Source organism: Panthera onca, chromosome F2, assembly GCF_046562875.1.
Source record: "Panthera onca isolate mPanOnc1 chromosome F2, mPanOnc1 haplotype 2, whole genome shotgun sequence".
NCBI classification, from domain to species: domain Eukaryota; kingdom Metazoa; phylum Chordata; class Mammalia; order Carnivora; family Felidae; genus Panthera; species Panthera onca.
Window position 1 is genome coordinate 69,965,462 of NC_138356.1, and position 12,723 is coordinate 69,978,184.

Consider the following 12,723-nt stretch of genomic DNA (forward strand, 5'->3'; position numbering starts at 1 on the left):
CAAGCCTGAAATATTTACAATCTGGCCTTTTATAGACGTGTCTGCTGACCCCTGGAATAGCCAAGTGTCCCATATATGCCTTCATCCTTCCTTCGTCCTCTTCTTCCCACCAAAACTTTATTATAGACTTATATTCAGAACACAGTTAACTGGGACCACAGGTCTGTTTTTTGATGCTAGTGTATTTTGCTTTGTGACTTGGGAATGCTTGATACTCTGGTGTCAGGTTTCCAATTCAAACCACCCATTCTCCTATCCACTTTTCTAATAACATCCTATGGTCAGTGTAGCAGAAGAAACTTGAGTGAATACCTCACCAGTCCCAATGTAAGCACAGGCTCAGGGATACAAGTTGCTCTTTTCCTGTCCCTTTGGGCCATGAAAGTCTGGGTAATAGAAAGAGCAGAGCTAAAATACATAGACAACTGCACTGCCTACAGCTGCTCCAGCTCCTAAGTAGCTCCCAAGATGGGCAGGAAAGGGAAGAGGGGTCTGTTGTTTTTTCTCCTTGGTGCAGGTGTGAGTTGTAGGAAGTGTTCATTGCTAGAGGTGACCTGGACTGATGTATAGGTGAATAACTATTATATGCTATCAGGACTATTAGATATAAGATATATTTTAAAGGTGTTTGTTCTCACTGCTAACCAAAGATATGCAAAGACTGCACTAAGGTATCTCTTAGATCCACTCAGATGATTGTAAAGAAAATTAAAAATTACAAAACCCCGTGCTTTCAGGACTATGAGGAAAAGGGAACACAGATACATTAGGCAAAACATTTTAGAGACCAAATCAGTAAAATAAATTGAGTCAATACAGTCACGCCTTTTGACAAGGAATTCTGGCGGCTCACCCTAAGGTACAAATTCAAAGAAAAGAAAGAACTTAAAGAAATTCATTGCAGTATATTTACAGTTTGTTATTTAGAGGAAAAGAATGCCCCAAAGTTTAAATGCCTTTTTTTATGTTTATTCATTTTTGACAGACAGAGAGACACAGACCACAAGCAGGGGAGGGGCAGAAAGAGGGAGATACTGAATTGGAAGCAGGCTCCAGGCTCTGAGCCATCAGCACAGAGCCTGATGCGGGGCTCGAACTCACAGACTGAGATCATGACCTGAGCCAAAGTCAGACGCTTAACCGACTAAGCCCCTAATGTCTGATAAGACATTATGATTAATTAAATTATGGTAAACTAACCCAATGGAAGTATCTTGCAATCATCAAAGTGACCATGTTGCAACATGAAAAGATTCCTTTAAAAATAATGTTAAAGTAGAAAAAATAGAACCAAGCATTTTATATATGTTGCAATTAATGTAAAAATATGCACGCATCTGACTAAAAATTGGGAAATGAAGTTTCTAACAGTTCTTTTTTGTTAGGCATGAGGAGAATGTGGGCGAATATTTGTTTGAATTTCCATGAAAGTTGCTGTAATAAAGCCCTTTGTTTTAATTTTAAGCTCACATTTTCATAAAAGAAGACAAGGAAGAAGAAGAGTAAGGACTGATCTTTACAACATTACTTTTAGGAACACTGAGCAGGAACATTTTATTTGAGGAGGGCCAGCTCACACCCTCCTGGAGGTACCTCGCAAGCCGATGCAGAAACAGGATCGGGGTAGAGAACAAGCTGGGTTCTTCCCACGAACTCTGGGAATCATGGCATCAGCAGAGATGGATGTCCCTGATGGGAAGCAGTAATGGGGCTACTTGAGAAAGTGACTCAGCAGGACCAGATGGTATTTATTCAAGAGTTCATTTATTTAGATCAACTAACATATGAAATAGCAGGGACTCTGACAAAGACCTGTGATACCTCATTTCCTTGAAGATAAGAAGCCGCAAACATACTGTCTTCCCCCCTCCCGAGAGCCTGGGGAAGGCAGAATGAGGCTCAGAGGTGGCCAAACCCTGAGCAGAGCCCAGGTTCCATGGGACAACAGAGACAGAGGAAGTTTGTCCTTGGTTATGGGTTGAATTGTGTCCCCTTACCAAAAGACAAAGATATGCTGAAGTCCTAAGCCCTAAGACCTCGGACTGTGACCTTATTTGGAAATAGAGTCATTGTAGATATAATTGGTTAAGTTGAGGTGAGGCCTTAGGAAAGTAGGGTGGGCCCTACTTAGATAGGACTGGTGTCTTTCTAAGAAGAGGACAGCCCACAGAAAGACACAGAGAGAAAGCCATGTGATGAAAAGGCAGAGATTGAAGAAATGTAGCTCCAGGCCAAGGAATGCCAAAGATTGCCAGCCATCACCAGGAGCTAGGAAGAATTAAACAAGGATTCTCCTATGGGCTTCAGAGGGAGCATGGCCCTGCTGACACCTTGATTTGTGACCTCTAGCCTCCAGAACTGTGAGACGAGAGCATTTCTGTTGTTTTTGGCCACCCATTTTGTGGAACTGTGTTACAGCAGCCCTAGCCGGGAAGCTTATACACCCTGAAAACTCCCGTGGACAGTTGAGCAGCTCTGAGCCAGTTACGTTGCTTTGACTATCTTTTGGATTGCCCCAACTGGTCACAGCTCGGGTCTTACTGATACAGAAATGAAGTAGAAATAACCTGGCATCTGGAGAGGCAGCTTAGGCCTAAAGTAGGATGGACAGAGCAGAAACGTGGGCTGTGAGCCCGGCATCCTCTCCCTACAGCACCATGCAAGCCTTCGTCAGGGGACAGAGAGAAATGAAATGACAGGGTGGCAAGAGGCAGGAGAACATGGCACCCAGGCACCGATATGCAGTGTGTAGTGTATACAGTGGTTAAACACGTGGATGCAGGGTTCCAACACCAGCTACACCACTCAATTAGCTATGATACTAGGATAATTTACTTAACCTGTCTGAGCCTCAGCTACCTTACCTGTAAAATACGACTAATGACAGTTCCTACCCCACGGGGTTATTGGTTGGAATAAGTGACTTACTACCTATAAAGTGTTTATAATTATACACAGCACATAGTAGGTACATCATAAATACCACCTGCACACTTCCATGTATACTGTCACATTTAATCTCTCAATTAATACTATCACATTTAACCTCTCAACTACTCTATGATAGAGCTTGTGTCAGGTTTAAGGATAGATAAACTGAGGCTTGAGAAGTTAACATACCCAATGTCATAGACAAAATAAAACAGCGTGGCAATTGGAGATCCATCTGAGGCAAGAGGTAGCAATGGAGGCCAAAGCAGGAGTGTGAAATGTGAGTCAGGGACCTTCTAGTAAGTCCCATTGTGAGCCGGGTCACCTGGTTCCCTAGCTTATTCTTCTTCCGGTCCCTCATGGTACTGATGTCCCAGGCTCTGGACAGTTAATCTGTCAGCAATTTGCTGCACAGCTTTCAGGAAGTTGCTTGCATTTCTTAATCTACACCAGGGTTTCTCAACCTCAGCATTACTGACGTTTCGGGCCAGATAATTGTTTATGTGGGAAGTTGTCCATCCTGTGCACATTTAGTAACATTCCTGGCCTATATACACCAGACACTAGAAGCAGAACCCTCGCCAGCCATGATAACCACGAATGTCCCCAGACACTACCAAATGCTCCCTGGGAGGTAAAATTGTCCCAGTTGAGAAATACTGACCTACACAATAGGATCCAAGTATTTATGAAACTGTTTCATGGAGCCATTGTGGGAGCAAATTTGGTAAGTTTGTTTCTTAATCTTTAAAAAGAAACAATGCACTTGTCAATATAAGATAGTATTATTAATACTTAATATTATTTGTTAGTGGCAAAAAAAAAAAAAATCACAAAACACGTCTTCCCTTCAAAGAAATCACAACCCAGTAGGGGAGGGAGGAAGGGTGCAAAGACAGGAGGTATCACTGGGGTCCAAAGGCCCAGGAAGAAATCACCCTGGGTTGAGTCACGAAAAGGACTTTATAAAGGAGATAGCATATGAGCCACTTGCTGAGGGGTGGGGATAAAATCTCCTACAGAGAAATGGATGTGTACGTACTCAGCACACAGCAGAAGCCGGGTGAGGAAAGATAGGAGCTAAGCTGATTCAGGTCTCCAAAATGTGTGTTTCAGTCCACCTAGAAGGCCCTTCCCCCTTTCCTTGACGAATCAGATCTTCCTCCTCCTAGCAGACTCAGCTCAGACGCTACCTCCCTCTGAGACTTCTCTGAACTCCCATATTTGGCACAATGCTCCTTCTCCTTGCTCCTTTTTACCCCCAGTGGTTCCCATCAGTGTCTCTCCTACAGCTGCTATTGGCCTTTGGACTGGGTCGGGTTTGTTGAGCCATCCAATAGGAGCCTCCCATGCATTGTGGAAAAATTAGCATCTCTGATTCCTACTCCTTAAATATTCTAAAGGTACTCCCTAATCATTGTGACAACCAAAAATCTCCACAGCATTTTCCCAAACATGTCTAAGTGGGCAAGGCTGCTCCCAGTTAAAACCTACATCATAATGTTTACGTTCGCCTGAAACCATGTGTCTGTCTCCTCCTGTTGATGGTAAGCTCCTTTGGGATAGGAAATGCTGATTTCAAGTCATATCTGCAATGGAAAGACCTTGCCCAGTGCATAGTTTGCAATTGGCCCTTGGTAAATATTTGCTGATCTAATTAAAGCAGAAGGTTCATCTAGGGAAAAACTGGAAACTCAGAATTGAAAAATAAATTGGGGCCAGGCAGTAAGGGACTTCACATATGCTGAGGAACATGGATTTTATTGTATTAGGTCAAAACATATGAAATTGCCATTTTGTAAGTAAAACTGATCAATAATCGGCAATTTCATATAGTCCATCCTAATATAAGGCAGTATTATCACTTACTTAATTTTCAATTTAAATTGAAATACTTTTTGTAGCTTAAATACCTAATGTTGTCTCATCTTAAACACAAATATTCATGAAATAATGGGCTATCTGTACTGACTTTTTCCTTTATAAAATATTAAAATAGTTGGCGATTCCTAACAACCAACAGTCCTCTATGCACCACCTAAGATGACATCCTGCACCACAAATAGACAGAGACCCTGCTGTGGGAAGCTACTCTAGGCAATGGGGTGCATTCCCCCGCAGTCTGCAGAGGGTGGGGGAGGCGGAGACTGGGGCCGGGGGGCGGAGACTGGGGCCGGAGGACGGAGACTGGGGCAGAGGGGTGGAGACCGGGTCTGGGGGCTGGAGAGGAGGCTGGGGGTGGAGACTGGGGCAGGGGCGGAGACTGGGTCTGAGGGGCGGAGACCGGGTCTGGGGAGGTGGAGATGAGGCTGGGGGCGGAGACTGGGGCTGGTGGGCGTGGACGGGGGGAGTGGCTGCGTTTAAAGGAGAATAAGGAAAAGGGGAGGAACCATTGAGAACATGGAAGAATTAGAAGAAAAAAGAGGAATAAGAGGAGAAAAATAGGAATAAGGTAGGAAGAGAGAGAGAGGGAGAGAGAGAGAGGAAGAAAGCGAAGGAAGAAAGGAAAAAGCCTGAGGAGGAGGAAATGATTGCTAAGGGCCCAGATTTGTTCCTCACTTGGGTTCCCAGGTTCCACTTCGGTGCTGCAGTACAATCAGTTTAGAGCCTGATTATCATGGCTGACGTGGCAAAGCGCCTGCCTATTTTTAGATGAAATTAATCATTTTCTTGTGTTATTTTTGGTTCAGATAATGGCTCCAGTGCACAGCAGCTTCTTCATTAGCTGCCAGCAAGAATGTAAACAAGGTTGAATCTCCGCTTGGCAGGTTCTATATTCAGCTCTGCCATCAGGAAGCCGAATTCCCTGAGAGAGCTGGCTTTCCCGCAGCCTGCGAGGGGCTGCAGGGAGAGGCTTAACCATACCAGTGAATGGATCCACGGGGGTCGGAACGACTTTGGCCCCAAAGGTTGCCTTGTTCCCTTGCTCCTAAGTCAGGCGCTACCTAAGTGGGCGCTGCTGACCGTTGCACTGGAGCATTCTCTGCGGTGAGGCACTGTCCGGTGCATCGTAGGAAGGTTAGCCACAGCTCTGGTCTCCACCCGCCTCATCCTGACAACCAAAAATGTCTCCAGATGTGGCCAGAGGCCCCCTAGGAGATGAAATCGCATCCCCGTTGAGAGCCACTGCTTTAGATCAATAAATTAAAGCCATAGTAGGGTAACCCAAGTTATTTGGGTTAGGAGCACAGGCTTCTAATCACTCTGTTGCCCGAAAGTAGAATTTCCAGGCTGCCTCATTCTGTGAAAGAGCAGAATGCTCTTGCTTATTCGCTCTCGCCTCCAGGTTGCTGGTGGTGACCCATGAGAAACAGCCGCTCTGCCAGGCCCAGGCTACAGGCTTTCCAGGGATGGCCACCTCGGCTACCTCCACCCGGGCCTCAGGGCCACCACTGGCCTCCCCACCTGCTTCATCCCACGCAGACACTACTCTCCTCCACTGGACTCCACACACCAGAGCACCGGGAAGCAAATGTAACTATTTATCGGATGTTCACTGAAGGCTGGATGACACCAGCAGGGAACTGCAATAATTGGATAACCCACAAGCCCTGCTTTGACCCTCCCTGGCCAGTGCTGACCTTGTACCCAATCTCTCTTAGCGTCTCTCCCTGGGACCTGAGCCGGCGTGCTCTGCCTCCTGTAATCGCTGTCGTTGAATCCATTTCACTGAAATGCAACCAGACGCTGTCCCCCTCTTTGCACCCAAGGCTCACGAAGGAGGCGATTTCCTCTAAGTCCAAACTGACACTCACTTCCCAGATCATCAACCGCCACTTCAGGGGCCACCGATCCCCAAGATGGCAGACGGTGGAAACCCACACAAATCTCTGCTCCCATCGTGGAATGCGGTCTGATGTTGCATCCTCAGAAAAATAATCCCTCAGCAGGCTGACCTCAGAACTTCTCTAGAGTCTGGGCACACCAGACCTAAACAGTCCAGAACAAGTCCATTTTTCCTCAGTTTCTCCTCATCAAGACTAAGTTGAAACATGGGGAGGAAACTCCGTTAAGTCAGTGATTCAAATACAACGTGACAAGTGTCCTGAAAACCTAGAAGAAGCACGTGGCCCAGGCTGAGGTGGTGAAGGAGGCATCCATGGCAGAAGTGAAGCATTAGGGGCATCACAAAAGGTGACCAGAAGTTAACCAGGTAAAGTTTATGGGGGATGGGGCCCAAGGAGAAGCAAGAACTAACTTCCAAAGCAAAACTAAACCATGAAGGAGTGCAGCCCCACATATTAAGAAGAATACAACACAGATTTTCAAGGGTGTGCAGGTGAGAGATCAGAGTTGGACCAGGTCAGATTCTGAGCTAAGGACAAGATGAGTGGATTCTAGAAGACTGGATCTGATGACTTGATTCTAGAAGACAGTCCTGAGGCTTCGGACCGGGCTGCCCTGCTGTGCCCCCTCAACAACTGGCGTTGAGACATATCAACCACAGTCTCCTTCAAAAAGGGGCACCAACTTTAGTTTTCTTTCAAAGAAGTAACGCTTCATTTTCCCAGCTAGAAGAGATAGGAAGAAGAAAAACTTTCTTCCTTGCATATGCTAGGCCGGAGTGAAATGAGAACCAAATATCAGAAGCAAGGTGGAGGGCTGGCCAGGACCTCCCTGTGCCCCAGACATCTTGTTCCCTTGGAGCTCCTCTTGAAGGACCCTGGGTGTGACTGTAGGACCCATGCTGATCCTGGCCTGGAGACACAAACCCACACACACACACAGACCAAGTCAGGGAAGTTCTCTCTGCTCTCCCAAACCAGTTTGGACCGCTAGCTCCCACCCTGTCCTTTCAGGCCTGAACATGAGGAAGTAACCAAGGGGAGAGCTCTGATCACCCCTCTGACCATTGTCTGGTGTTGGTACTATTGTCTTCTCTTAGGCACAGCGTCCTGGTGGGTGGTGGCTTTCAGACAGAATCTCCTAACCCAAATCCAAATGTCAGATGCTGGCTACAGCCTAAAAGGGAGCCTAAAAGAAAGGTCAGATTGGATTATCCCAATAGGCTCCTGGGGAAGAACGGTGACCCTCACATATTCAGGGCATTCCTGCAGAGGCTCACCCCACAATGCAGGTCTGATGAAAGCAAACGACCATAGAAGGAAGACTGGGGCTAAGCACTACCCACATAGTTTATTCCCTCTGTGTGGACAAATACCAACTCATGTCCATGAGCCGGGGAGAGATTATAAAAGCAAAAAGTCCTTAAAGTCTAAAAGGTGTGTTTATATTTACACCCAAATATGAGGCCAAGAATGCCAGTTACCTTTCATCCATGTTCCAGCTCTTTTTACCCAAAGTTCCAGCTGGCATTGTATTGACAAGAATGCCGGGACAGGGTAAAGCTCCCCATAAATATGGCCAGAAGAAAAGTGATGACTGCTCCTGACGACAGGACGGGTGACTGTCTCTGCATGTGCTGGGGGCTGGGTCGCTGATTCTTTGAGTTTCAAACAACAGAAACCAAACTTGAATTCATGTAAGTACAAAGACAAGAAGTTATCGGTTCCCACAAAACACAGAATGTAGGGAGATGGGCTTCAGTCATGTGATGAATTTTAGCCAGCACTGAAATTCTATCAGGACTTTCTCTTCGGTCACCTCTCAGGGCTGCTTCTATCAATGTGCTGACCTCATCCACTTCCACTGAGATGGGCTTCTTTTACACAGCACAGAGCAGGGCCAGAAGCTGACTCAGAACCGCATGCTTGGGAAAAGAGAGAAGAACAGATCCCCTCTTCCGCTTCCTATTTAAAATGACCACAGGGAAAGATGCTGATTGGTCTGGAGTAGGTCATGTGCTCATTCCTGGTCCAGTCCCTAAGGTCCAGAGTCTGGGGCATTATAATTGGCCCAGCTTGATCAGATGGCTACCTCCAGTGTCAGAAAGTCAATTTGTGTGTGTGCGTGCATGTTTGCACCTACATTCACACATGTGTGTAAGTGCCTAGAAGGCAGAGGAACAAAAATAATCAGTATCTACTACTACAGCTATGCTCAATTTAAAGTCCTTGGAATCTAAGTGAAATTTCTGAAACTTGAGGAATAAAAATCTATTTTCTAAACCCCATATTGGACACAACCCCTGTTCCTTCCTTTTGATTTTTATATCATTTCATCTGTAACCCCTTTATACTCTTCCTCCCCTTGGCAACTTATTTGAGCTTCTCTACAAAGCCATGAGTACCTGGAGATCAGATCAGATAAGAACAACTAATTCTTCTCATCCACCAAACTTTAGCTTGCTTATTTCCGTTCTGTGTATTCTAAATTCTTGCCTATCAATATATATAAATAGGTACTGCTCTTATCCAAGCCAGCCTTATCACGTATCCTTTAGACCCCACCCCCTCTAATCTACTCAGAGATTTTGCATTTGAAATGATATCACCTTTCTCTTATATAAAGCATTTCTCCCTCTTCTTGCATCATCCAATAACATATAAATATAACATAATTTTCCCATCTTAAAAAAAAACTCCCTTAACCTCATGTCCCCCTCCAACAACTGCCCCATTTTTTCTCCATATTAATAAACTTATTAAAAGCATAAACTCTATTTGTCTCCAATTCTTCACCTCCCTTTCTCTCTTTAACCTAGTTTCATCAGGATTTTGTCTCCACAGCCCCACTGAAACTACTCTTGTCAAGTCCAGAACCTCTTCCATCTTGTCCAATCCAAAAGATCATTTGGTTTTTATGTTAGTAAAAAAAAATTGACATTTGCTTCTACACACTTCCTTTCCTAAATGTTTTTTTTTTTTTTTTTTTTCACTTGACTTTGTGACAACACATTCTTCTGGGTTTGCTCTTACCTACCTGGCTGCTCCTTCTGAATCTCCTTTGCTGGGTCCTCCTCTTGCTCACAATGTTTAAATAAAGCAATGTGCTTGACTCTATTGTCCCTCTACACTCTCTGGGGAAACACAACTATGGATTTAAATAAAATCTATATGCTGACTCCTGTAGTTCAGAACTCCCCTGATCTCCCTCCTTGTGTTTTCAACTGCCTGTTCAATGCTTGCATTAGCATGCCTAATAATTTTAGAACTTGCCCACCCCCATGTCACACTTCTCCCCAGTCTACCCCATCTTGTTTAATGATGCCACGATTCACCCAACTGCTCAGTCTATAATTATAGGAATTATTCTTTACTCTTCTCTTTTCTCATCTACCCATCAGGAAGTTCAGCTGGTTCTGCCCCCAAGACACATTCTTCATAGGACCTTCTCTCACCACCCCCACTGCTACCAACCTGGTTCATCTTACCACCAAATCCCACCTGGGCCCCTGCAAGAGCCTCCTAATGGTCTCCCTGCCTCCACTCTTCCTCCTCTACAGTTCATTCTCCACATAACAGCAAGAGTGATCTATGGAAAACACATTCAGATTATACTTCTTCCCTGCTCAAAATCCTGCAAAAGCTTCCCAGTTTGTGTTAAATTCAATTCAACATCCCAGGTTTGGCACACGTGGTGTTGCTTCCTCCTCCTTCTCCATCTTCTTTTCTATTCTCTCCCTTATTGCAGTCTTCCAATCACGCTGGTCTTTTTTGCTGTCCCTCCTCCATTGCAGTCTGATTCACTTTTCAGGGCCTTTACTATGCTTTCTTTTTTGAGAATTTGCTCGCCTCATCCCAGGTTCTTCACACAGCTCTCTCCTTGTCATTCAAGTCTCCATTCAGATGTCACTTTCTTAGGGAACATCTCTAACCACCTACATACAACAGTCACACTTACCTACTACCTCAGAAAATCCTTATCCCATAACGGTGTTTTATTTCCTTTATAGTACTCTTCTAAATTCCACCATTTGTTTATTTAGGTATCTCTTTCTTTCCCACCTTCTCCCACTGGATTGTGAGCCAGTACCATTTCTGTCTTATTGTCCTTGATTTCAACTCATTTCTTTGCCTTTATCAGCTGCTTGATCAATGTTTGACCGTACTCAATTCTAAATACTTGTTGAATGAAAAAAATAAATATGTGTCTTCTACTATCCTCTTCACAGTAGATGTTCAATAAGCTTCAGATGAATGGGTGGATGGATGGAATGGTGGGAGAAAAAAGGGATGGATGGATGGATGGATAAACAGATAAATATATAAAATCAACCAATTCCTCTCTCCCTATTACTGGCAAATATGGAGTAGCAACTAAGTTCTTTTTCCTTGTTTCAGTTATCTATTGCTGTATAACAAATTAGCCCAAAACTCAGTGGCTTAAAACCATAGTTGATTATCTCACAATGTGGCAAGTTGATTATGTGATTCTTCTGGTCCACCTGATACTGGCTAGGATGCTAAGGTGGCTGTACCATCCGAGGGCTACATTGGACAGGAACATCCAAGAGGGCCCATTTATCTGACTGGTGGTTAATGCTGGCTATTGGCTGAGAGTTCAGCAGGGACCATCAACCAGAGCACTTACACTTATCATCTTCATGTCACTTGGGTTTCTCCCAGTATGGCAGCTGGGTTCAGAGGCATCCCAGGAGTGAGTGTTCTAAGAGATTCAAGAAAAAGCTCTAAGGCTTTTTCTGACCTAGACTTGCAAGCCCCAGAATGTAATTTCTGCCACATTCTATTAGTTAAGCAATCACTAACGCCAGCCTAGATTTAAGCTTCCACCTCTGACATGAGGAGCAGAACTGAGGACAGCCATCTTGGAAACGATCTACTGTACCTACAAACAGGCAGCCCACTGGATTCAAAGGGAAATCATAGTTACTAGATCCTGGGCCTTCTCTACTCTTTATGAAAACTACTTTGAGTATTTGCACCTATGTGTGTTAGGTGAGTTAGATCTTAAAATCATGAATGAGTGAAGGAAAACCACTTTCATAAGTCAAGACTTCATCTCATTAGTTGCATATTCATTATCTGAAAACTCACTCTTCAGAATTCATTGCCTTTTCTTCGTTCCAATTTTTTTTATGTATTGTTCCAAAAATACAGTCTTGTTTCACTTTCTTTAAACACTTCTGTGAATTCTAGCCAAGGTTCTCTGTTTTTTCCATCTCTATGTTCCTGTCACCTGTTCCCTTCCCCGCCACCACATCTCCTCATTAGCTCAAATAGGCTTATACAGGAGGAAAAAGTTAGTTCTAAAATAAGAGCTAGAAAACAGGATTTGAACAACCAAATGCAGTTATAAATCAAGGCGGAGAATTAGAAGTTGAACTATTATTTCAGTGATCGGCTTCTATTCGGTTAGGATGCCATCATCTTTGCTTCCAATGGGTCTCACTAGCTACACATGAAAATCACATGTGGAGCCAAAACAAACCAAAAAGAAAATAAAAATACTGAGCTTTACCCAGACTTATGAACCAGAAGCCTAAGGGGTAAGGCTGGACTCCCATTTTTTTAAATCCACGGGTGACTCTGATATTCTGTCAGCATGAATTACCTCCCTTGGGTTTCAAGATACCCAAGGAAAGGAAAACCTAGCTCTTTTATAATTATAGTTTATCGTATTAACACACACTTATTATTCTTCCATTAAAGAAGGGACTAGGAATATTAGCTAAGTCTCCCAGTGTGATTTTATGTCCCAATTTCTGGATGAACATATTTGTACGTTTGTAAGGAAACTTAGTAAGAAGATAGCTTTCAATATGCATAGATTCACTTTCCAGGCATCTTTTCAACATTGATCCTATTCTGCAAAAGACATTGACCTCACAAGAAACAGTTACAGCCAGGTTCTCACTGTGCTGAATTTCCTCAAGTGCATCCTGTAAGTGGGCCACAGCTGCAGCCAGCAGATTTTGCACTTCTCTTGTTC